We start from the raw sequence: 25,923 nt of genomic DNA on the forward strand, positions 1-25,923 counted from the left end.
CTGGATAGCAAAATGGTTTCATTGAAGACTTTACATGCCTCAGTTTACTTGAATGGAGAGTAAGGAGAAACCTTACTGGAAGTGAGCTGAAAGAAAGTGTTTCCTGCTGGATAGTCTGCCATAATGATGGAAGGTGCCATTAGGCAACTAGAGGCACAAAATCAGCAATGGCCTTTTCTAGCTTAGGACCTTGAAAACTATAAAACCAACTTGCATTGTGGGAAATACTTACTGGTATAATAGTAGAACTAGTGTTTGGGAAGGTAACCAATTGATTTCTCATTGAATCTGAGGCCCACTCTTCAGAAGGGAGTTTGTGTCTAGTACTATCGATCTGCTTAAAAGCCCAAGACTGGAGAGATCATAGGCACTAGTGTAGTTAGTGGTTCTGATAGGTCATGAATGAATACTGAAGATACTGTTCCCCAACTGGTTCTTGAATGAGCAACAAAGATGCTAGTGGCCAATGGCAGGTTGGAAGAGATGGGACTTCCAGGTTCCCACGGACAAGCTAGCAAACATCGGAGGAGGAAAGGGGATTTGCTATTCTTTGGAGGAAAAGAATCACCAGCCATGTGAGATCTCAGATGGAGTGGCCCATTGGCCAATTCCCCAACTGGGCCCGAGATAGCAGGCAGGAAATTAGAAACACAACTAAGTTGAGGGAAGATTTAGTGATGTTGAGCTGGAAGTAAAGGTAACTGAGCAACAAAGTTGAGTGAAGATAATGGCACATTAGCCATGGGAGGCTTAAGTATGTTTGACAATTGAGCTAAAATGCCTATTAAAAAGTGTGTGTGTGTGTGTGTGTGTGTGTGTGTGTGTGTGTGTGTTTTGTCTGTGGACCTGGGTGTGTGTTTTGTCTGTGGACCTGGGATAGCTTTTGGGCAGTCGAATCCAGGGAACACAGAACAGTGTAGCAAAAATTACATGGTATACACTAGAGATGAACCTAATACTTTTTCTTCTCTAAATGGACATAGTGTTAAACTGCTTCCTAATAGTTTACATAATAGAATACTATAACACTCAACCTTCTTCAAAGAAACTTCTCTTGTCAGTTAAGAGTAGTCAATCCATAGAGACTCATGGTTGTTCAAACTGTTGGGAACAAAAGGCTATTCAGTACTTGGGTTTAAACAGGACACTTCAAGGTTCAGGAAACATTATGGTTAAGGGAAGAGAAAGACCGCAAGAGCCAAATGATTAGAAAGACTTACACAGAACCCTGACTCATGGGCATGGCATGACCTTAGCACACATGAATCCCTAAGAGCTAGAGTTGCCTGTAAAAACTGAGCCTGGGAATAGCCAACCATAGATGAGAGTGGTACTCACTGAGCGCCAGCCAGGGGAGCAGAGGCCAATTGTTTTGGGTGATATAAGTGCTGGTAACCATACTCCAAGGGACAGCTTCACATCCATGCCCATATAAATATCCCGTACTAAGTCAAGTGGATCACAAAATAGAAACCAAAATAACACTAGGCCAGAAAGTATGTTGGAGACTTGGTGGCAGAATAGGGTAAGCAAATGTGGCAGGAAACTGACTGGATTGTATTACTTACATGTATGACAACATACACACACACACACACACACACACACACACACACACACACGCACACACACACAAATAAAAATTTTTAGAAGTTTTTCTATTTTACAAAGGATGTACAACTCTAGGACTCCTTGAGTTTCTACCCATAACTTTTATTTGATATCAAATCAATGGTTTTGGGTTATAGTTCCTATGGTGACCATTATGCATGCATTGATTTTCAAAAACCACATTAAAGTTATAAACAAACTTAATCATTAATGGGAAGAATAATATGCCTTTTGTTAGTAAGCCCTGGGGTGAAGCAAGGGTAAGACATTATCATCATGACTACACTCCAGGGAACTGAAGTGTTCAATTCGTTGCTTTAAAAGAAAAATTGTAAAAGACTTCTATATTAGGAGGAGAAACAGAACAAGTAGTCTGTTTCTAGATTGAGAAGAATTTTCTGCTAACTGAAAACCATAGTAAACAGCTACTGTGCTTTCCATCTAAACACCCCTCTGACCATAAGGACACTTGACCTCAGCTTTACTGACCTTTGACCCAGAGAAGTCTTTTCTGTTGAAGTTGTGGACTGTTGTCCCAGGCATTTCATGTAAAATGCCCAGGGTCTCCAGATTCCAGAAACAATATCAATTGTGTTTCTAGATACTGCCAGAGTTTTACAGGGCTTATTAGTGTCAGGAAGAGATGATGCAAGCTGAGAGTATTGCCCTCAAGAATGGCTCATTCTGCACTGAACTTGTGGCGGTGGCCAATCAGTGATGGGTCTAATTTGAGACCCATGCCATGAGAGGGAGCCCATGCCCAATACTGCCTGGATGAGTAGGAACAAGAGGCTTGACAGGCCATAGACCTCTGAGTTTGAGGCTAGCCTGGTCTACTGAGAGAATTCCAGGACAATCAGGACTATACAACAATCCTGTCTTGAAAATCAAAACAAAATAAAATCAATAAAATGATTCCTAATGATATTCTTATATATTCATAGATCAGTGCCTAGGCTAATAACAATGGAAGAGGCTTCTAATGATGTGAGCAGATGCAGAAAAACCACTACCAAACATTACGTGGAGAAAGATCCCAAACTGGAGATCTCTATCGGGTCCCTCCCTTTAGATCTTGGGGAACCTAGCAGAAGAAGGCCAGAAGAAGGGTTGAAGAGAGGGAGGAAGAATTGTTAGAGCCAGAGGGGTGGAGAACACTAGCAAGAGAACACTGCCCACAGATATCAGCCAACAATGGTTTATAGGGGTTTGCAGAGACTAAAGTAATAATCAGGGAGCCTACATGGGTCGGACCTAGGTTCCCCACATATATGTTATGGTTGTTTCATTGGTGGTTTTATGGGATTCCTCTAAATGGGAGTGGGGTTATCTCTGACCCCTTTGCCCCCCTCAGGACCCTTTTCCTCCTACTATGTTGCCTTGCACATTTCTGAAATGAAGGTTTGTGCCTAGTTTTATGGTATCTTGTTATGCTCTATTCAGTGGATATCCCTTGGAGGGCTGCTCTTTTCTGAAAGGAAACAGAGGTTGGATCTCAGAGAGGGGAAGTAGGGAGAAAGGAGAGGTCAGGAAGGGACTGAGAGGCATGGAGGGAGGAGGACCTGCAGCTGAAATGTATTGGAACAACCCATTCATACTGTCAGAGTGCTGGGGTGAGCTATATACACCAGTGACATCAGGAAACAATTCATTTTTGCCTATATCCATTAGAACAATAAAGAATGAGTTCATGCTATAAAAGGTTAAGATATAAAATAAGAAAACTGGGTTTCCTTCTGTACCCAGAGTGGATCCATCGCTCTCTATACCCAGACTGCTGGGAGAGGGCTAGTCTCCCAGGAGTGCAGACACACCTGTGAGCACATGTAAGACCACTACTTCTGCTCAAACTCCTGTCCAAAGAGGGACCAGCCCAGAGTCATCAGGACATAGGAACCAAGGACCAGCCGGGGACAGGATACATCTGGTTTTCCCATGAACCCCCGAGCTGACCTCATATCACAACTCTCCATACCCAAATTCCCCCTGGAGAGAACTGGTCTCCCAGGATTATTGACCCACAGGCTTGCAGGAGGCCATAGTCAGAGACATCAAGACCAGCTAACAACAGAGATGTCCAGATGGCAAGAGGCAAGGACAAAAATATAAGCAACAGGAAAGAAAGCTTTATAGCATCATCAGAGCCCAGCTCTCCCACCACAGCAAGCCCTGGATACCCTAACACACCAGAAAAACAAGACTCTGATTCAAAATCACATCTCATGTTGATGATAGAAGACTTTAATAAGGACATAATAACTCCCTTAAAGAAATAAAAAAGAACACAGGTAAACAGTTAGAAGGCCTTAAAGAGGAAACACAAAAATCTCTTAAAGAATTATTGGAAGACATAACTAATAAGGTGAAGGAATTGAACAAAACCACCTAGGATCTAAAAATGGAAATAGAAACAATAAAGAAATCACAAAGGGAGACAACACTGGAGATAGAATACCTTGGAAAGAGATCAGGAATCATAGATGCAAACCAAACATCACCAACAGAATACAAATGATAGAAGAGAGAATCTTGGGGGTAGAAGATACCATAAAAAATATTGACACAACAGTCAAAGAAAATGCAAAATGTAAAAAGCTCCTAACCCAAAACATCCAGAGAAACAAGGACACAATGAGAAGACAAAAATCTAAAGAAAATAGATACAGAAGAGAGTGAAAATTCCAACCTAAAGGGCCAGTAAATATCTTCAACAAAATTGTAGAAGAAAATTTCCCTAACCTAAAGAAAGTAATGCCCATAAACATGCAAGGAGTGTACAGAACTCCAAATAGACTGGACCAGAAAAGAAGTTCTTCCCATCACGTAACAGTAAAAACACCAAATGCAGAAGACAAAGAAAGAATATTAAAGCAGTAAGGGAAAAAGGTCAAGTAACATATAAGGGCAGAACTATCAGAATTACATCAGACTTCACCAGAGACAATGAAACCTAGAAGATCTTGGGCAGATGTTATACAGACCCTAAGAGGACACAAATGCCAGCAAAACTCGGAATCACCATAGATGGAGAAACCAATATATCCCATGATAAATCCAAATCTATACAATATCTTTCCACAAATCCAGTCCTAAAAATATAATAGATGGAAAATGCCATCACAAGAAGAGAAATACACCTAGAAAAGGTAAGAAAGTACTCTTCTTTCACCAAACCCAAAAGAAGATAGCCACAAAACATAATTCTATGTCTAACAACAAAAATAACAGGAAGCAACAATCACTATTTCATACTATCTTTTAAAAATCAATGGACTCAATTCCCCAATAAAAAGACATAGATTAACAGACTGAATACTTAAACAGGACCAACATTTTGCTGCATACAGGAAACCCACCTCCATGTCAAAGATAGACACTACCTCAGAATAAAGGGCTGGAATACAATTTTCCAAGGAAACACTCCCAAGAAACAAGTTGGGGCAGGCACTGTAATATTGAATAAAATTGATCTTTGAACAAAAGTTATCAAAAAGGTTAAGTAAGGACACTTCATACTCATCAAAGGAAAAATCTACCAAGAAGAAGTCTCAATTCTGAATATCTATGCTCCAAATACAAGGGCAACCATGTTCATAAAAGAAACTTTACTAAACCTCACATTGCACCTCACACAATAATTATGCTAGACTTCAACACCCTACTCTTATCAATAGGCAGATCATGGAAACAGAAACTAAACAGAGACACAGTAAAACTAACAGAAGTTATGGACCAAAAGGATTTAACAGATATATACAAGACATTTCATCCTAAAACAAAAAAATATACCTTCTTCTCAGCACCTCATGGTATGGTCTCAAAGGTCATAAATCAGACCTCAACAGATATAAGAAGATTAAAATAGTCACAGGCCTCCTAACAGATCACTACAGATTAAGGGTGGTCTTCAATAGCAATAAAAACAACAGAAATCCCACATACACTTTGAAGCTGAAGAATGCTCTATTCAATAACCTGGTCAAGGAAGAAATAAAGAAATTAAAGAATTTTAAGAACTTAATGAAAATGAAGGCACAACAAACCCAAATTTATGGGACACAATGAAAGCAGTGCTAAGAGGAAAACTCAGTGCTCTGAGTGCCTCCGAAAAGAAACTGAAGAGAGCATACACTAGCAGCTTAACAGCATACCTGAAAACTCTAGAACAAAAAGAAACAAATATACCCAAAAGGAGAAGATGGCAGGAAATAATCAAACTCAGGGCTGAAATCAACCAAGTAGAAGCAAAAAGAACTATACAAAGAATCAACCAAATCAGGATCTGGTTCTTTGAAAAAATAAGCAAGATAGATACTTAGCCAGACTAATCAGAGAGCACAGAAATAGTATCTAAATTAACAAAATCAGAAATTAAAAGGGGGACATAACAACAGATACTGAGGAAATTCAAAATACCATCAGATCCTACTACAAAAGCCTATACTCAACAAAACTGGAAAATCTGGATGAAATGAACAATTTTCTAGACAGATACCAAACACCAAAGTTAAATCAGGATCAGATAAATTATGTAAATAGTCCCATAACCCCTAAAAAATTGGAAACATTCACTAAAAGTCTCCCAACCAAAAAAAAAAAAAAAAAAAAAAATGCCCAGGACCCAATGGGCTTAGAGGTGAATTCTATCATACCTTCAAAGAAGACCTAATACCTACACATACTCTTCAAACTATACCACAAAATAGAAACAGAATGAATACTACCCAATTCATTCTATGAAGCCACAGATACATTGATACCAAAACCACACAAACACCCAACAAAGAGAACCTCAGACCAATTTTCTTTATGTATATCAATGCTAAAACACTCAATAAAATTCTCACAAACTGAATCCAAGAACACATCAAAATGATCTTTCATTGTGATCAATTAGGCTTCATACCCGGGATGCAGGGATGATTCAATGTATGGAAATAAATTAATCTAATCCACTATATAAATAAACTCAAAAAAATCCACATGATCATTTCATTAGATGTTGAAAAAGCTTCTGACAAAATTCATGATCCCTTCATGTTAAAAGACTTGAAAAGATCAGGAATTCAAGGCCCATACATAAGCATAGTAAAAGCAATATACACCAAACCAGGAGACAGCATCAAACTAAACGGAGAGAAACTTAAAACAATCCCACTGAAATCAGGAACTAGAAAAGGCTGTCCATTCTCTCCCTATCTATTCACTATAGTACTTGAAATTCTAGCTAGAGCAATTAGACACCAAAGGCAGTCAAAAAATATAAATTGGAAAGGAACAAAATATCACTATTTGCAGGTGATTTGGTAGTATACTTAAGTGACCCCAAAAATTCCACCAAAGAACTCCTAAACCTGATAAACAACTTCAGCAAAGTACATGGATATAAAATTAACTCAAACAAATTAGTAGCCTTCCTATATTCAAAGGATAAACAAGCTAAGAAAGAAATTAGGGAAATGATACCCTCACAATAGTCACAAACAATATAAAATATCTTGATGTGATTCTAAACAAACAAGTGAAATATCTGTATGACAAGAGCTTCAAGCCTCTGAAGAAAAAAAATCAAAGAATAATTCAGAATATGGAAAGAGCTACCATGCTCATGGATTGGCAGGATTAATATAGTAAAAATGGCCATCTTGCTGAAAGCAATCCCCATCAAAATTCCAATTCAGTTCTTCATAGAGTTGGAAAGAGCAATTCTCAAATTCATTTGGAATAACAAAATCTCAGGATAGTAAAAACTATTTTCAACAATAAACTGATTTCTGGGGGAATAACTATCCCTGATCTCAAGCTGTTCTAAAGAGCAGCAGTGATAAAAACTTCATAATATTGGTGTAATGGCAGGCAGGTAGATCAATGGAATAGAACTGAGGACCCATGAATGAACCTACATACATACGATCAGTTGATCTTTGACAAAGGAGCTAAAGCCATCCAGTGAGAAAATGTCAGTGTTTTCAATAAATGGTGCGGGTGCAACTGCTGTTCAACATATAGAAGAATGCAAATTGATCTATTCTTATCTCCCTGTTTGTAACTCAAGTCCAAGTTGATGAACAACCTCCACATAAAACCAGATACACTGAATCTAATAGAAGAAAAAATGGGGAAAAGCCTTGAACACATGAGTACAGGGGAAATTTTACTGAACAAAACACCAAAGGCTTTTGTTCTAAGATCAACAATCGACAAATGGGACCTCATAAAATTGCAAAGCTTCTGTAAGGCAAAGAACACTGTCAGTAGGACAAAATAGCAACAAAGATATTGGGAAAAGATCTTTACCATTCTTATATCTGATAGAGGGCTAATATTCAATATACAAAAAATAAAATAAAATAAATAAAAAAATAAACGCTCAAGAAGTTAGACTCCAGAGAACCAAATAACCCTATTAAAAAATGGGGAACAGAACTAAACAGAGAATTCTCAACCGAGGAAACTTGAATGGCTGAGAAGCACCTAAAGAAATGTTCAACATCCTCAGTCATCAGTGAATGCAAATCAAAACAACCCTGAGATTCTGTCTCAGACTAGTCAGCAAGGCTAAGCTCAAAAACTCAGGTGACAGCAGCTGCTGTAGAGGATGTAGAGAAAGAGGAACATTCCTCCATTGCTGGTGGGATTGCAAGCTGGTACAACCACTCTAGAAATCAGTCTGGCGGTTCCTCAGAAAATCGGACATAGTACTACCTGAGGACCCAACTATACCACTCCTGGGCATATACTCAGAAGATGTTCCAACATGTACTAAGGACACATGCTCCACTTATGTTTATGGCAGCCTTATTTATAATAAGCTGGAAATAATCCAGATGCCCCTCAACAAAGGAATGAATACAAAAAATGTGGTACATTTATACAATGGAATACTACTCAGCTATTAAAAACAATAACCCTATGAAATTCACAGGCAAATGGATGGGACTTGAATATATCAGCCCAGATACCAAAGAACATACATGGTATGTACTCACTGATAAGTGGATATTAACTCAAAAGTTCAGAATACCCAAAATACAATTCATAGACCATATGAAGATCAAGAAGAAGGAAGACCAGTTCTTCTTAGAAGTGGGGACAAGATACTTACAGGAGGAAATAAGAAGACAAAGTGTGAAGCAGAGACTGAAGGAAAGGCCATCTAGAAACTGCCCTACTTGGGGATCCATCCCATATACAGTGACTAAACTGAGAGGTTATTGTGGATGCCAGGAAGTGCTTGCTGACTGGAGCCTGATATGGCTGTCTCCTGAGAGGCTCTGCCAGTGCCTGACAAATACAGAGGCAGATACTTGCACCCAATCATTAGACTGAGCGTGAGGTCCCTGATGGAGGAGTTAGAGAAGGGACCAAAGGAGCTGAGGGTATTTGCAGGCCATGGGAAGGACAACAGTTTCAACTAGTCAGACCTCCCCCCTGATGCCCCCCTACCCCCGGACTCCCAGGGACTGGACCACCAACCAAAGAGTAGATATCAATGGACCCATGGCTCCACCTGAATATGTGCACAGCAGTGGAAGAAGAGGCCCTTGGGCCTGAGGGGTTTAGATGACCCAGTGTAGGGTAATGCCATGGCGGGAAGTCAGAAGTGGGTGGAGAGGTGGTGGTGGGGCATCCTTATAGAGGCAGAGGGGAGAGGGGATGGGTTGGGTGGTTCCAGAGAGGAGACCTGGAAAGGGAACAACATTTGAAATGTATAGAAAGAAAATATCCAATAAAAGAAAAAAGAAAAAAGAAAAAAGAAAAAAGAAAAAAAAACAGGAAGAAAATAGGAAAAAAAAAGGAAACTTCCTTAAGTTCATTTCCCTTCTGGTGTGTCTGAAGACAGCTACAGTGTACTTACACATAATAATAAATAAATCTTTAAAGAAAAAGTGAGAAAAAGAGACATTTTAATTGTGGCTGTACCAAACACATAAAGAATTTTTTCTTAAGCATTACCTAAATAATACAGCATACCTACCAACTATTCATATTGTGTTAAGTAAGCAAGATATAACACATTGTGTACATGTTTATGTATATATGTTTTTAGATAATGTATATGTAAGCATGTAAATAAATAAAAGAAGTAAATATATAAAAACAAGCATTTGCCTTTGTATATAATTTTTATATATACTACTATATAATGTCTATCTATAATTTATTGCTTTATATAAGATTGAGCACCACAGTTTTACTGTTTGTTGGGATCCTAAAAATAATGCCATATGGATACCAAAGGATAGAATGACTGAACTAATCAAAACAAGTAAGCAGATAGAGCCTTGAGAATTTTCAGTAATATCCTAAAATTCATAAAGATCTACACTGGGAAGAAAATGTTTAGGCAAACCTAAACAAGGTTAGGGAGTCAGTGTCATCATCGAAGTGCCTATACAGCTTTCAAAGATCACATCAGCTTGCTGAAGCCTGGAATCTGAGTACTTAGGAAGTGAGGGCATGTGGAGCAGGAGTTTAGGTTAGCCTTAGGCACATAGTGAGTTCAAGACCACCCTGAGCTACATAAGACTCTATTAAACAAAAGAAATAAATATGAAAAAAAATGCTTTTTTACTATACATCCAGTGCATGTTATAGAATCCATTTGCATTAAAAAAAACCCACCCCTCCTGGGGAGCATAATCAGAAAAAGCTGACCTACCCCTACAGCCTCGCCCCAAGCACACCTCCTGGGATAATAGCTATATAAATTACTTCCTCCTCAATCCACAGAATTCAGATATGATCTTACCCTCACCCTAGGAAAATTAGCATAGTAGGTCCCCATGGCAACCCACAGTGGCAAAGAAAGAGTCTCTGATTTCCAGGGTCATAATCCCGGCTCCTGCTGTACAGGGTTTTCTGCAGGTCACACAGACAGAGTAGGAAGAAGATGCTCTCAGACAGGGCTGGCTTTCTCAGCACACACTCCCACATTGTCTGCTACAGATGCTATCAAATGTGACAAAGCAGTAGGACTGCCTAGGATTATGGAGACATGCAGCCTTGTGATCCACACCCAGAGTTTCTGATTCAGGGAATATGAGATGACAGCCAATGTTTGCTCTGATGAAGGGCTGCAGCTCATCTGAGGACAACATTGTGAAGATCAGTCATTTTTAGAGATGTAGCTGGAAAGGAGCAGAGCTGTGGCTCGCAAGTGGGAAGTCATACTCCAGTAACTAGAGATGTGGAGGAGCTCTACACAATGCCATTCATTCAGTCAGTCCACAGTACCCGTTTGAACAATGAGCAGAAAAAACAAGGCATCAGAATGCAAGCATGCAGATGTACTGCATCAGGAGGGAGAAGAGAGCTGTGCTGGAAAGAGAAAAACAAGCATGGGCAGAGAGAGAACTCAGCTTGAAGAAGATACAACCTGGGAACACAGATTCCCCCATCCCTGTTTTACAAACAAGTTACCTAGAATCCTCAACATGTTCTTACAACTGCGAAGATATATGTGAAGAGAATTTTTAAAAGGAAACTAGAGAGCTGAGGGAATACTCTGAAATCATTATAAATATAGTTCCAAAAATCTAATAAATTAAAATAGAAATAAGGAAGAGGAAAACCTGAAAACCAAATTAACAGCATGCCGAAGAAACACAACTTAATTATAGTTTGGGCATCCTTATTCAAAATGCTTGAGACCAGATGTGCCTTGAATTTTAGACTTTTATTCACACCTTAGAATCTTTGAATGCAATAGTGAGATACCTTATGAATGGGACCCAAGTAGAAACATTAGATTCAGTTATGTTTATGTGTTCCTTTACACTTATTGTATAAAAATCAAGCTTTAAACAATAGTGTGCCTTAATTTTTATTGTAACTAGTTATGTGAATCAAGTGGAATTTTCTACTTGCCAAATCCCATTAGCCCCTGAAAAACTTTCAGAGTTTGAAGAAGTCTGCATTTCATATTTTTAAGTAGAGACGCCCAACATATATAGTTAAGACCCAAGAAAAATGCAAATAATGTGTTAGAACAAAGAGAAAACAGCAAAAAAGACAGAGAAAGTAAACAAAATTATCAGTTTCTTTAAAATATTGAACCATAAAAATTAGAAGGCCGAGTTATCATATATAGTATGCTCCTTATGTGAAGAAAGAATCAGTTCACTAGATAGCAATAAGGTATAGGAGTGGGGGAAGTAACAGATAGCCCAAGAAAATAGAAACAAAACATCACAGTAAAAATAACATGAACAGCAAGAAGGAAAGAAGAATTGTTTGCTTATTTTTTAGGCATGGGGAGCGATGAAGCCAGTCATGATTTTCCTGAGCCAACTTCTAATACCTAAATTCATTTAGTTGAGAGTTCAGAAGGACTTCAAAATTTCATATTTCTTAACATTCATAAAGGCCCTTTAAGGAGCAGATAGACTTTATGGTGAAGCATCTACATATGAATTTCAATTACCCTTGGAATTATGCTTTATTTTTCTGCTGTATTGAATTAAAATTAAATTTGATGCATCTATTTATGAAGAAGTATGTGTGTATGTATATGTATATGTATGTGTATGTGTACGTGTATGTGTGTGTATATGTATATGTACATGTATATCATATGTATATCATATGTATGTCATGTGTCATATATATCATATGTATATCATATGTATATCATATGTATATGTACACATATATGTGTGTTTATGCATAGCCTTCACATTATTTCTGTGGTGATAATATTAAATTTGTTATCTTGTTATCTACTTTACTCTTTATGTGTTTTATATATATGTGCTTTAAGAGATGTTGAAATTGATACTTTGGACCAGCTGTGGTGGTATATACCTTTAGTCCATCACTCAGGAGGAAGAGACAGGAAAGAGCTCTGTAAGTTTCAGACCAGCTTGGGTTTACATACTAAGTTCCAAGCCAAGAAAAGCTACACAGTGGCACTCTGTCTTAAAACAACAACAGCAAAAGACACTCTGCAACTGGTCATAATGGACATTCTGGGTTTTTTATGTTTTTTGAGTGATGGTTCACTTCTTGTCCTGGGAACAGTCCTTAGAAAAGTCTTGAATTAAAATCGGATCCTACATTAATAAGAAAGCAGTTGTGGGAGCATGTAGGGGCAGCATGGAGCAGGACATAGAAAGTATGTGCTCTTGTCCTATATGGTGTGGGGGAAGTCAACAAAGGCATTTAATCCTCACATTATCCTTGGGAATTACAATACACTATCCTCACCCCACTCTACAGCTAGCATGAGGGAGTAAACAGAGAGCACTAGGACCTTGCTGATGGGAATTGTTGTAAAGTTTTGTAGGTTTAACATGGGACACTGACCCGTCCAGCAGGTCCAGTTATTCCAGGGTCCCGAAGAGGTGATACTTGAGGGTCAAAGGGGGGGAAAAAGAAAGGGAGACCAAGCAATTGGGGTGTCTTTATGTCAAGGTCTCATTTAATGTGGGGGAGACAAGCGAGTTTTAAGGCTTACAAGGAAGAAATAACCTTCACACAAGAACAAAGGAGAGAAGGGCAGAGACACCCCTGGCAATTGAAGCAGGAAGCGAAGAGGTCATCCAGTGGGGACACCTGGAGTTAACGCAGGCAGGAACATTCCGCAGTTAGGGCAGGAACATCTTGTGGTATTCTCGGAATCTTCTCGCGCTGACAGCTCATGGGGAAGGCTCTAGTTAATTGTTCTCATATTTTAGCAGCCACCACCTTAGGGCCGTGAGTAAGGATTAAATTTGAATAGCTCAGGATGGCTTCCCACAGGACACAAGAACAACAGAGGTGAACAAAGGAAAGAAGTAGTATATGAATCAAAACATAAATGAAGAAATGAAGAGCAGAGACTTCTTATAGTTGTTTGTGAAGAGCAGAGACTTCTTTTGGTACCTTTTCTTCCTACCTTCTTAACCATGTCCTAGTAAAAGCTATTCTGTGTGGATGGTTGCTACCTGCATGGTAGAGCCTTTGTCTGCAAAGCTGGAGGCAGTATACATGGTCCATGGGTCCTTGTGTAAATAACAATCTAACTTGAAATAGCATCTTTAAAGGTCTATTTAGACTTCTGGTTCTGCTTGTGATTTCTATGTGTCAAATATTCCAATTGCTTTTAAAGATATCTATCCTGATGTAGTTACTTTTGTTAACACCTAAATTAAAGATTCTTCACTATTGTATAAATACTTTCTAGAGAGATGTGAACAGGTATATACTCACCCCAGGTAGCCCACCAATACCAGAACCAAAGGAACAATTCTAAAACCAAGTGTATCTCAGTGAACCAATGCTCTTAATTGAGACTACTTACAGGAGTATGGGCAACTTATGGGTAACTACACTTCAGACGGAAGAGTTTTCTTTCATTAGCTGTCAACTGTCTATATATCCTTGGAGATGGTATGGTCTTTTGAGCACCTCCCCTGCATGACAGAAAGTTAATAGGCCCAAATTTGTGTGGGTCTCCATTGAACAATCACAACTGCTAAGAGTTCAAGAGGGTAACCATCATATCCTGCACATGTACAGTGTACCACAGCACAGTTCCAAGCATAGCCCACCTGCACAGACACACACACAGAGAAGAGGGAGGGGCATCATTCATAGGCCTGCTACTAAGGCCTATGAATTAAAAGTTCAGCTATAATGTACAATGGTTTCATTTGCTTCTGCTCTAAGGAGCTGGCTTCACAAATTAAAGGTGTGATCCCTTGAAACCATTGTGATAAAAGTAATTTGAAATTATACTGTTGACAGTGATTATGGAAACAAATGTCTATGTATCACACATGGCTCAGCTTTGGTGAGAAAAAAAAATCAATAGAATAAAACACTTTAAACTTCCCAAAGCAAAGCTGTACCTGACAGACACCAGGAAATAACAATTCACACTTCTAAGGACCCAGCATGCGCAAATTAGAACACATTTGAGAAAGCACTAGGAGAAAACATCAACACAGCTCAAGTTTGTGTGGCTTTATGTTTCAATCTGACCATCCCCTGCTTTTATTGCCCATTCCTTTATCTCTTTGTACCCTGTGTCATGTGTTAAAATTACAGCCCTCAAAGAACAGGATTTAATATCAAGAAGGTCTCAGATTGTAACCACATACATAATTTTGCTCAAAACTTTGTTCTGTGTATGGATGGAGTTAGTAAGAAGCATGAGTACTTTGGATACATGAATGATGCTGGTTTTGTTTTAGTTTGACTTTTTCCTGTAGAAATTCTGAGGTGACTGAAATATATAAACACTGATGCGAAGGACAAGACAGGAGGACAGAAAAGAAATGTCCAGGCATCATATACAAAGGAAGCCAACTTCTTGTCCAGTAGAGATTCCTCATTAATGTTTCTAGTGGGTGTTCAGTCAACTTCAGAAGTAAACCTGCTTGAGAATTTTTGGCCTTATTCATTTTTATAACAGTATCCTGATTCCCATTTGGGGGATTTTACAGCATGGTAGGCAGACTTAATAGACGTATGGATAGCCCATAGTCTGCTTGGGAATTTCACCAGATCTCTGAGAAATTCTGCTCAACTTTCTGCTGTTTTCTTTTTATGGTCAAACAACGAGAATGTGACAAATTTCAGCCTGCTGGACCTTCCCTTCTAGGTCTTGGTTCCTGATCAGAGGATCAATAACTCATTCTCCATCAATCAATACAGCAATGATGCTTCAGTATATCTGTCCTGATTTTCCCTACATGGAAAGCTCAACCATCTGAACTATCTTACTCATTCCAGTTACATCCTATATTTTTGTTAACCCCTAATTAGTCTGTCCTGTTTGCTTCCAAAGAACAAAAATTCTGTCTGAGCCTTTAAGAAATAGGAACATCACCATATGATGGGTCCTCTATCACACTGGGGTTTGCTTCAAAGTTGTGTGTTAAAGTAGTACTAGGTATCGAAACCACAATGAATGCAGTTTAATTTTTCTTTCTTGTGACAGTCAATGCTGCCAAGTCCTGCTATGCAGAAGGGATGGTGTAACACAGTTTCCAACCCCAGGGTGTGGACATCTACTAGTGCTGATGGATGCTGTGAGTGTGGGGCTTGTTAGTATAATAATGTGAATATTTTCATCTTCCTCCTTTCAGGAATGCTCTGTAAGGTTAATAACAATTAGAAACAGCATGAGTTCAGCAGGTGAGAATGTTTTCCTCAGCAAAATGGTAAAGGCAGTGATCTTTAAGACAGTCCTTAAGACTGTGAGAAAGAACTCTGAAAACATGAGTTCAAGAATGTATAATTTCTCAACTATAAAAATTAGGAAGATGTAATATAAATTTTATGAGAGTCTTCAGGGATCTAAAAGCACAGACACTATTGCTCTATGTGACAGCTTTGAAAACAGATATTAAGGAAGAAGATAAAAAGATTTAGGGAATGATGACCTCAGAGCCAGATCCCATCCAGCTAACTTATTGTCTATGCTTATAAAGGCAGATTCCTAGGTCTAAGCATGGTGGGAATGGTAATCTCAGGACAAGATTCCACCCAGCTTAATTTGTCCTTACAAAGACAGGCAGATTTCTGAGTTTGTTTGCTATGTTAAAAACTAATGTACTCTTTCTAAGACTCAAAGGGCTAAGTTCTCAAAATGCTGATTCATGGGATAATCAAAAGGGAACCTGGGTAAACAATTGAACTAATACATAAACAAAAGGCTGGGCTTCTCTTGCAGAGAACAGCTGTAACAATTCCTTTTTAGAGTTTTTCTGGTGGGCTTTCTTACTTTGGCTGAAGAACCCAAGAATTTTTTTTCTAATAAGTTTTTTAACTTTGGCCTTAAAACCCAAGAATTTTGTCTAGCAGGTTTTCTGACTTTTGTTGGAAAACCCAAGAATTTTTTTCTTGCAGCTCTTTTAACTTTGGTTTAAAAACCCATGAGCTATCCAGAGAGGTTTTAGAATTCTTTCTAGAAAGAGAGAGCTGTCTCAAGCAGAAAGCTGTCTTGAGCAGAGAACTGTCTCAAGCAGAACACAGAGCTTTCAGCTTGTACTCATGATTGACTTTGTGTCTTTTCTTCTGTTGTTCCCTTCCTCAGAACCCCCTCTCCAAGTCAAGGCATCACCAATAACCACACTATACAGAACAGGACAACCCTTCTCCAAGCTGGAAACCAACATTTTCTTATTCTTTATAATGATGTAAATACTTCATATTATAGAAACAGGAGCTTTATGCTGTTGTCATGTGTCCTAATCACCTTCATGTGGTCCTGAGGGTCTTCAAGAGTAACTTTCCAGGCTCTGAAGAAGAGCATGCACTCATGCTTCTTGGCTATAAGTTCTTCTGGACATAAAAAATCTTCCTTGTAAAAGAGACTATCATATACCATATGTGTTATGAACACAGCCTGCCTTCAATATAAAATATTGTTACTATTCATTCCTCTTAAGTTGGGATAATGGGTGCTTACTTTCAGAGAAATTCATCAAAATGATGGAGATTTATTATGTTTAACCGAGGAAGCAGAAATGCTGAATGTTCACTGGGCACTGAGTGGGTGCCAGAATAACAATTTCCTTGTGTACATGTCTGATAAATGGGTTTTCCACATTGTCAAATAATCCATCTACTCATTCTGTCACTTCACCAATTCTTTTCTCAGTCACACATTCAAACTATGTTTATGATTCTGTACACTCATTTTAGAACTGTAGAAACAGATGCAAATGGAGAGGGGAGAGAGGGAGAGGGAGAGAGACAGAGAGAGAGAGAGAGAGAGAGAGAGAGAGAGAGAGAGAGAGAGAGAGAGAGAGAAGAAAGAAGAAGGAGGAGGAGGAGGAGGAGGAGGAGGAGGAGGAGGAAGACCCCAGGAGCAGTAGGCCAGAAAACAAGGTTTCTATGACAACTGGGGAAGTGGGGGACATCAAGGTACTGGGTAGATGGTTAGTGGGCAGTGCTATACCTTCTTGCTGACTTGACCAAATAATCAATAAGCTTGTGTGTCTGACCTAAGATTTCTTGTCCTTCCCTCATCCCTTTCATGCTCAGTGATACTGAGAGAGGGGATTCCCCCACCCCATGAGAGGTGGGATGGGGGTGGGAAAAGCTCCATCCAGAGCACTCACTCTTAAGTCCTCATGAAGGAGGTCCAGAGAGGACAACATCCACCTTTTCTGTTTTTCTTCGAAGAGTGAAACTCTTAGTTCTCTGATCTCTCCTTTCCTCCTTCCATTGCTATCTTTTTCACTAATAATATCCTCTCTTCTTCCTCAGTCACTGTGTCTTTCTCTCACTTTTTCTCTCAGTCTGTCTGCCCAGATTTTCTTCACCTTCCCCTCTCAATCTTTCTTCTTCATTTCCATTGGCCTGTGCTATATAGATGCAGTTCAGCCGAGCAGGCCTCAACTGACTGACCTGGACTCAGAGGTGAACATATTTCAGTTCTCTGGTTCTATTTCCTCATGTGCTCTATGATCACATGTGTCAGGTGTGCCCTGCACCAGCCTCTACCACAGCATAGGGAGGTACGCCTTGGAGTGGGAAGTAGGAGGTGACTCCTAATTTGGGCTGTAAAGAAACTGATGTCCTGTTTAGAGCTAGGCTTAGAAGGAACCTTCATGCAGGCAATGGTAACCACTGTATGTTTTCATCAGAGGTGTGGTCCAACTCATTTCAGTATAATTCAGTAGGGATGTCCAAAGACAGGTATAGATACTGGTAGATCCAAGGAGAAGCTCAGCTTTATTTAGCTGCCCATGTGGAATTTGTATTCATCATCTTTTCCTTGTTATCAATTAGAATCCCCCTAAAGAAAACAGGGCCAAACAGGAATTTGATGCCATATTATCATTAAAAATGCCACAAGGTCACCATCTACACCAGTGCTAAAACCCAGATTTTTTTCTTTCTTTTTTACTTCTTTCCTCCTTAGGTTAATGAATAAAAGAATATAAAAATGAAAAAAATTACATCACAAATGATCCATGTCCTTAATTGGCTTTGCAATGTCAGAGTCACATGAGCTGATAAACCACCGTGTAATATTGAGATGTCTTTAGAGGTAAAACACTAGAGAAACAAGATAATTCTCAAGTAATGAAAGTAAGTGAAATTTTAAATCACAGAATTATCATTTCTCTTCACATTTTAATGTTCTATAAATGAGAGCTCTTTTCCAGCGATGTGCATACTTAATGTAGAGCTTTTAATTTTTCCCAATAACTCATTAAATTATTAGTATATTTTATAATTCATGTTATCTTGAAACTAATGAAATTTGGTAAATTCAATACTGTGACCTTTGGATCACAGATTGGAAAGGCATAAATCCACCTCCAGAAGTTTGCACAGGTTTGAAACACTTTTCACAGATTTTTATTTCTTGTGAAGGAGAGAAGTGACCCAAATGACCGTAACAGTAATAGAATAGGCAGTTTGAGGTCTCCTGTCCTATCACCCACTTCTTAAAAATGATAAATTCAAGGACTGAACAGATGACTCAGCAGTTAAGAACATACTGCTCTTTCAGAGGACCAGAATTCAATTTTAGCACCCTTGTCTAGTAGCATACAACTCCTTGTAACTCCAGTTCTAGAGGACCCAATACCTATGGTCTCTGTGAGTACCTGCATTCATTTGTGTGTGTATACACAGAAAAACAAATGTAAATCTTAAAAGAATTATGATCTCTCCAGTACCAAGTGTGAACTTCCTCTTAGAGTTATGATTGTGGACCCCTTTAAGTTGGCCATCTGAGACAAGAGAAGAAGTAGGTGTAGGAAAGAGCCTCATTATTATAATGACCCTCAGGATTAAAGGGACTAATCTATGCTAAAGTTCTGGCCTGAAGCAAATACTTGTTGCTGCCTTTAACATATTCCTATGAGCTGTCCACTCCATCCACAACCCCAGAGATAATTTTGCCAAGCAAAGAGTCAATAGTTGGGACCCCATCCGCTAAATAATATGAATATTTACAGAGTATTAAGCAATACAAAGGTGTGTGGCAAAAACTTATTTCTATTTAATTTCTGGTCCAATGTCTTTTATGACACCAGAGAGAAAGTTTACATGTGGTACCTTAATCAGATAACACTGAAACCCATGGCTTTCTACCAATGGGGCTGCTAGTGTCAGGTTTACTTCTGTGAACAGGAGGCACAGAATTTTCTTGAATTTTATTTTATTTTTTTGTTTCCCTTCTATTCACAGTAGGTGACATGTCTTCCCACTTAAAATAGAAGCAGAGTTGGTGGGTTTTCTTTTCCATGATCCCTTTCCAAGAACCTCCTTCAGTCAGGTTCCTGCCCTGTAGCTCAAACTGGCCTTATACCTAAGATAATTTTATTTCAGTCTCATATGTTCTGGGATTACAGATTTGAACCATACTCCCACCTTGGTTTGGATGTTAAGTGTCCCACAGAGTTCTCTGTCCAAAGTTGACACTTCTGACAGATTGTGGACTCTTTGGAAGTAGGTTTTAGAGTTTCCTCACTGGGGCACTAATGTCATGCCTTGACAACAGACTCCAGGTTCTCTTTTCTGTTTTCTTGCTCACATAGTGAGCCCTTTAGCCTCACATTGTGAGTCCTTTAGCCTTGATTATATGACAATCACCAAAAGTCCAAATCAATGGAAATACCCAATACTATACTGTTTTTTGTAGGAAACATGAGCCCAAATAACCTTTTCTCTTGAGAATGAAATTATCTCCAGTATTTCATTATAGGAATAAAAAACTAACAAATACTGCTAGTCATAGCTAGATCTGGCCCAACTGTGTCAGCAGAAAACAGATGATCTTCATGCCATTTGGGGAAACAATGCAATATTAAATTCTGTTGCTTCCAAGTCTCCTCATGAGAAGATAGCATTGCAGTTAGCCATCCATACGGGGGTACCACCATTTAGTTCTATTTATTCATCTTTCATGTTGTTCCCAGCCCTGGGATCTTCATTAAACATCTCCTTTTCTAGACCAGAAGCAGAGAAAAGCTTCTCCAATCCAGATGGAGTCAAAGCCATTGTGCTCGCCATTGTAACATACTGCCTTCTCAAGTGTACAAGCATAAAATAAATAATTTTATTCTAATAAGGCACTGTTTGCAGAAGGAAAAGTAGGCTGATTGAATACATTGTTCTGTGCTAATTTTAATTGTTGTTATAATCTGATCTGTATCTAACCAGATAATTGGAATTTAATTGGTTTCTTTAATTTTAACACAAAACAACTAGAATATAGCTGTAGGAAGACACTGTACAAGTAAATCACACACATTATTGTTTCATATATTTATGCACATGAGCTTTAGTTTATGTGTGTCAGGACTCTAGTCCTTTCCATATGAACTTTGTTAAGGTTGGACCATTATTTTGCAATTGCACAGTGAGAACAGTGAGAGATGTCTGTTGACTGCCAAGTGTAAGCTATGCAAGACATTTTTGGATTCACCTTCATTTGCCAAATAATCCCATGACTAATTTAAGTAGCTACACAGTACTTGGATAACTTACATAGTTTCTATTAGCTAAAGCCTTGGGTATTTCATTCTAAGGAATATAGTCATGAATAGAGAAAACTGAGCACACCCATGCAGGAGAAGGGATTCCCATCAAAGGCAAGGCCATCACAGAGTTTCTACACAGACCCTTGGAGGGTGTGGTATACCAGCATTAATGAAGCTTGGCCATTAGTCTTGTGTAAGTTCCAAAGTTTTGTGTATTTGAAGAGCTTCGCGTCATTCATGTTCTTGAGGAAACAATTATGGATAATTACAGCATCAACAAGAGAATTGTTGAGGATCCATAAAGTGTCTGTAGGAAAGGGCTCAGATACCTAGAGCACATTTTAATACCCCACTAATAAGATTAAAACACCTTGGCTATGCTCTTTTAGACAGTGAAATGTTTGTAAAAGATCTTTTTCTGGGAGCCTGCTTTGTGCAATCTTTTCTGTCATTTTGGCTGTGCAGTAACATCATGACCCCTCCCTGAGCTAGTCTAGAGTTTCTTCCTCTGTAAGGAGGAAGCCTGGGGATAAAAGATGAAATGCAGGTTCGCTGCAGAGAGACCACAGCTCTCATCTGACTTCCAGGGACATGCTGTGTGGCCTCATTTCCTTCTCCACGAAATAGTTCAAGCAGCTACTCTGCTGTTGCCTAAAGATTAAATGAGATGCTGTCAGAGGGGCTAACCAAGGGATCTTGATGCTCCTTCAGCTGCTAAGGGTTCAGTCTCTTTAGCATGGTCCAGTCTTCTTATCTTAATAATTCCTTGTTCAACCATATCATTCATATATAGAATGATCAAGCAAGGTCTGGCCACCTGGAACATAAAACTAATTTGAAACACAAAATTCAAGTTTTATTTTCTTTTAATTTTTTAACAGAAAAGAAAAGAACTAGGTTTTTTTTTTTTTAATTGAAGCATGCCCAATTGGGTATTTTTGATAGACCAAACCAAACAGAGTCATAGACATTATATAACAGGGTGTTACAGAAGGATGTGCCCCTAAGGATAAGGAAAGGAGCCATTGTTTAATTGTCTATCACAAAGTGATATCTGAATTTGCAAAGGATTCTTCCCATTTGTGAATAGCTGCAAACAATACAATACAAAACAGTAGGAGAACAATAAAGATGCCCCAACTTCCAGGCCTATACTGCAGCATCTATAAAGAGCAACTCACCAAATATCATTATCCCTCTCACTCAGAAGAAAGCTAGCTAAAGATGCTTACTGGAACACACAGACTAGTCCTTTGGTCTTATTCTCCTCAACATTTGAACTGATTCTGTCCACACACCACATTTGTAGTCAGGCAAAGCAACCCATGGGTGCACCCATGGGAGAAGGGGAATATTTTTTACCCTGTTCTTAGAAATCACATGAATATACCCACTGCCTTACTCTGTACCTACACCGCATCTTTAATCCTGACATTCTTTGTGTTCTGCCTGGTTTCAGAGCTCATGTTTGGATACCCTGTAATTTACCTGATCTGCAACTACCGGGCCAAGTGATTCTCTCCCACAAAAATGTCTTTAAACTATTATGTCTGTTCTGCCTTGTTGCCCAAACTTAACGAGACCTCTCTGCCGGATGGCTGGCTGGACTGTCTGCCACTTTAAGAGAGAAGAACCCAATTTCATACCTGCATATAATGTATTTTAGTCAAATTTACTTTTGTCCTTCCTCTTAACTACTTCGAGATCTCTAGTCCAACCTCCACAACTTCTGCATCCTACCTTCATGTTTTTTTTTCTCCAATTTTATGTCCCACTAAGTTCAATCTGAATGAAATGCTCTTAGAAGAATTTTCAGAGCAGAAATACAAACTCTTAGCCCGAAGACCACCACCCATACCTCCTTATTACAGCAGACATTACTAATCCATCACAAAACCCTTCCAACTGTGCTTGTACATTCTTTAAAGGCCTCTCAAGACTGTGTCTCCATAGCTGCTGGCAACATTTCATACTTGGCTTGAATGATGAAAGCAATCGAGAATGCCTGGCTTGATGCAGCTAGCTGAGGAGTCCTTGCTGTTCTTTGAACAATAAGGAACCAAGAATTCCCAGGAGCATGGTTTATATAGAGTAGGAATGAGACCCTATATGCAGAGATATGGCTTTTAAAATTAGGAAGGGCTTTTAATCCCCCTGAAATTTATTTCTTACTTTCTCCCATACAGAGTATAAAATAGACTCTCCAACATCTTCAGATTGAATTTGGTCAACATCTGTAGCATCTGGTAGTCTCACACGGTCCTATTTGTAGCATTGTCTGGGAAAGCAAACTGCGACTGACCATAGGGGAGCCACACAGCAAAAGATGAGAGGGATGGTCTGCTAATAAGCCAAAAGAAGTACTGGCCATACAGGAAGAGATAAGTAGGTCCTGTGGTTTAAATAAGTGTTATTCAAGGCCTGCATGTTCATAGCTTGGTCCCCAGGGTACACTATTGGTAGGAAGTGGGAGGAGGTCATTATGTTTAACACATGAAAAAGAAAACTGCAGCTTTGCAATGCAAAGGAGCTCTTATGTGGAGCACTGAGTATCTTTCCAGCTTGTGACTACATTTCCTTTTTCAGTCCTTCTTCTGGCTTCCTCTCTTCATGTCCTTCACTCTCCTCCTAGGCTTTACTCCATTCCTGTCTTTGCTTTCATCATTTCCTTCGCCATTGCCTCTCTCCTTTCCCAAGCTGGAAACAGCTCTTCTGACCAGACGATTGGCCTTAAAGAAACTCTCTGGCAACTATCAGGGTTAAGTGGCTTGTACCGTCCTTACCATGAGGCAGATCACTGAAGGACTCGAAGGGACAAAGGGCTGGTGGTGATGCTTGCATACAACACAGCAAAGGGGAGAGGAGTGAAGGAAGCAGAAATCCTGAACTCAGGGGAAGAACAACACACATGGCTCTGCAGACAGGATCAGTCAGATCAAGAGTTAGTGCCAAAGTACGTACAACAGAGATGAAGAAATAGGAAGTGCTCATGATTTTAAAGAGAGAAATGCTATTTGGGGGTTGAGAGTGGAGTGAGTGTTGAGTAAGGTGGGGCTGAGATGGAGAAGGATGGGGTGGGAAAGGATGGGGTGGGTTTGGGTGGGTAGGTAGTGGGTAGTTGGGGGTAGAATGGTGGGTGGGGTAGAGGGTAGGGTGGGGTTGGGTAGGTGGATGGTGGGTAGGTGGGGTAGAATGGTGGGTGGGATGGCTTAAAGTGGGGTGGGAATGAGGTGGGGAGCAAGAGAGGCAAAGATGTGAAGTCATAAAGCTAAGTAGAGGCTTCATAACAACAAGCAGCCACAACCAGTTTCAGACGGGGTGGGGTGGGGTGGGGACAGTTGGATGGTAGGAAGCATCTGCACATTGAGATTAACAAGTCAAAAATGAAGATGGTGACATGTGCCTGCCTTTGTCACCCCTGGTAAAGGAAAGTGGCAACTGAGCAGTGACACCTTGAGAAGAAGTTAGCAGACAGGACCTGATTCTGCTTGAACTTCTTCCTTAATATCACTGTGAAAACATGGAATTATTGTCCTGAGACTTAAAAAATATCAGCCCAGGAGCCCCAGTACAATGACGTGTCTATGCTAGTCATGCCATAGAGTGGACTGACAGCACAGAAATTCTTTGTTCAACCTACCCTGGACCTGAAGGGTAGCCCCATAGCAGGGTGCCTTTGGGAGCCATTCTTCCTAACTAGTTATCGATTTATAAAAAAGAATAAGTATTTTATATCAAATGACTGTTCCTGAATTGTAACCTTGAATCAACAGAAAGTAAACATTGGCATTTTCATATGACAATCTGCTATTTGGGAATAATCTAATCTTCCTGGAAGGATGGAAATAAAGCACAGAACAGTCATTTACAAATCACACATTATTAGGCACCAGTAATTGGTCATTCACCACGGCATTCTCGAGTCACTAGAGGGGCCATTCAACTACTCTCAGACATTTCAGGTAGGATCAGTAGGAAATGGCCTCCCAGGATTGAATACACCAAGCATGCACGGCCGTTTCATTACTCTAGACAGAAAGTTAATGGCCAGTGCAAACCACCAGGCTACTATAGCAAAGAGCAGCAGTTTAAAGCTGAAATAAATCAGATATTTAAATGGGATATTCATTTTGGTTATAGTCATTAGTCAGGGCACAGAAAAGTAATGGTCCACTTCACCTACTTAGTAATTTACATTGGTTATAAGTATACTTTAAGTCATATAATTCATTAATTCATTAAACAAATATTTTAATATAACCGACTACATACCTGATACTCTGCCAGATATTGTAAGACACATTCAAATATATGTATATAAAATTTTCTACCTTCTAAAGACTTCATGGGGGAAATACATCTTGAAGAACTCTCATACAAACAAGACATGATTTCATAATAAAAGACTGATAAGCTCTTAACATTGAAAAGGTAACAAGAATAGTTATATTGCCCTGCAGGGTTTTCTAGACCACATACTCCAGAGGAAAGGCTGCCTTCAAGAGGAGAGGAGGACAGTGGAGAAGGAAAGGAGGTGGAAAGGCTAGTGTTTGGAGGTCATGGAACTTTGTTTGCATGAGATCTTCATTGTTGCCTATGGAGTCACCAGAAGTTGAATGTTTAGCACAGTCTGCTGTCTGTCTTGAAACTGGTGTGTCTGTGGTTCACCATTTCCTTTATCACTAATGTCTTCTATTTCCTGTGTTTTGCTTCTTTGTGTAGTAATCAGGGTCAATGTTTGTATACACCATATACCACAGTTTGATTGAATATTATAGGACTTTTTTGCAAAACACCCCATACAAACTCATCCCAGATATGTGGTTGTTGATTGTGTTTATTACTGGACTGCTCATCAGCAAAAGCAAAGGAGATA

General features: G+C 39.3%; 1 protein-coding gene and 1 pseudogene across 1 annotated transcript in view; one reads left to right on the top strand and one right to left on the bottom strand.

Moving 5' to 3' along the window:
* Positions 1-25,923, bottom strand: part of Fhit (fragile histidine triad diadenosine triphosphatase) — a 1,648,302-nt gene that overhangs the window by 919,607 nt on the left and 702,772 nt on the right. The gene's annotated exons all lie outside the window — the stretch shown is intronic.
* LOC127691724 (uncharacterized) lies at positions 16,393-16,432 on the top strand (annotated as a pseudogene).

Source organism: Apodemus sylvaticus, chromosome 8 (genome assembly GCF_947179515.1).
Source record: "Apodemus sylvaticus chromosome 8, mApoSyl1.1, whole genome shotgun sequence".
NCBI lineage: Eukaryota > Metazoa > Chordata > Mammalia > Rodentia > Muridae > Apodemus > Apodemus sylvaticus.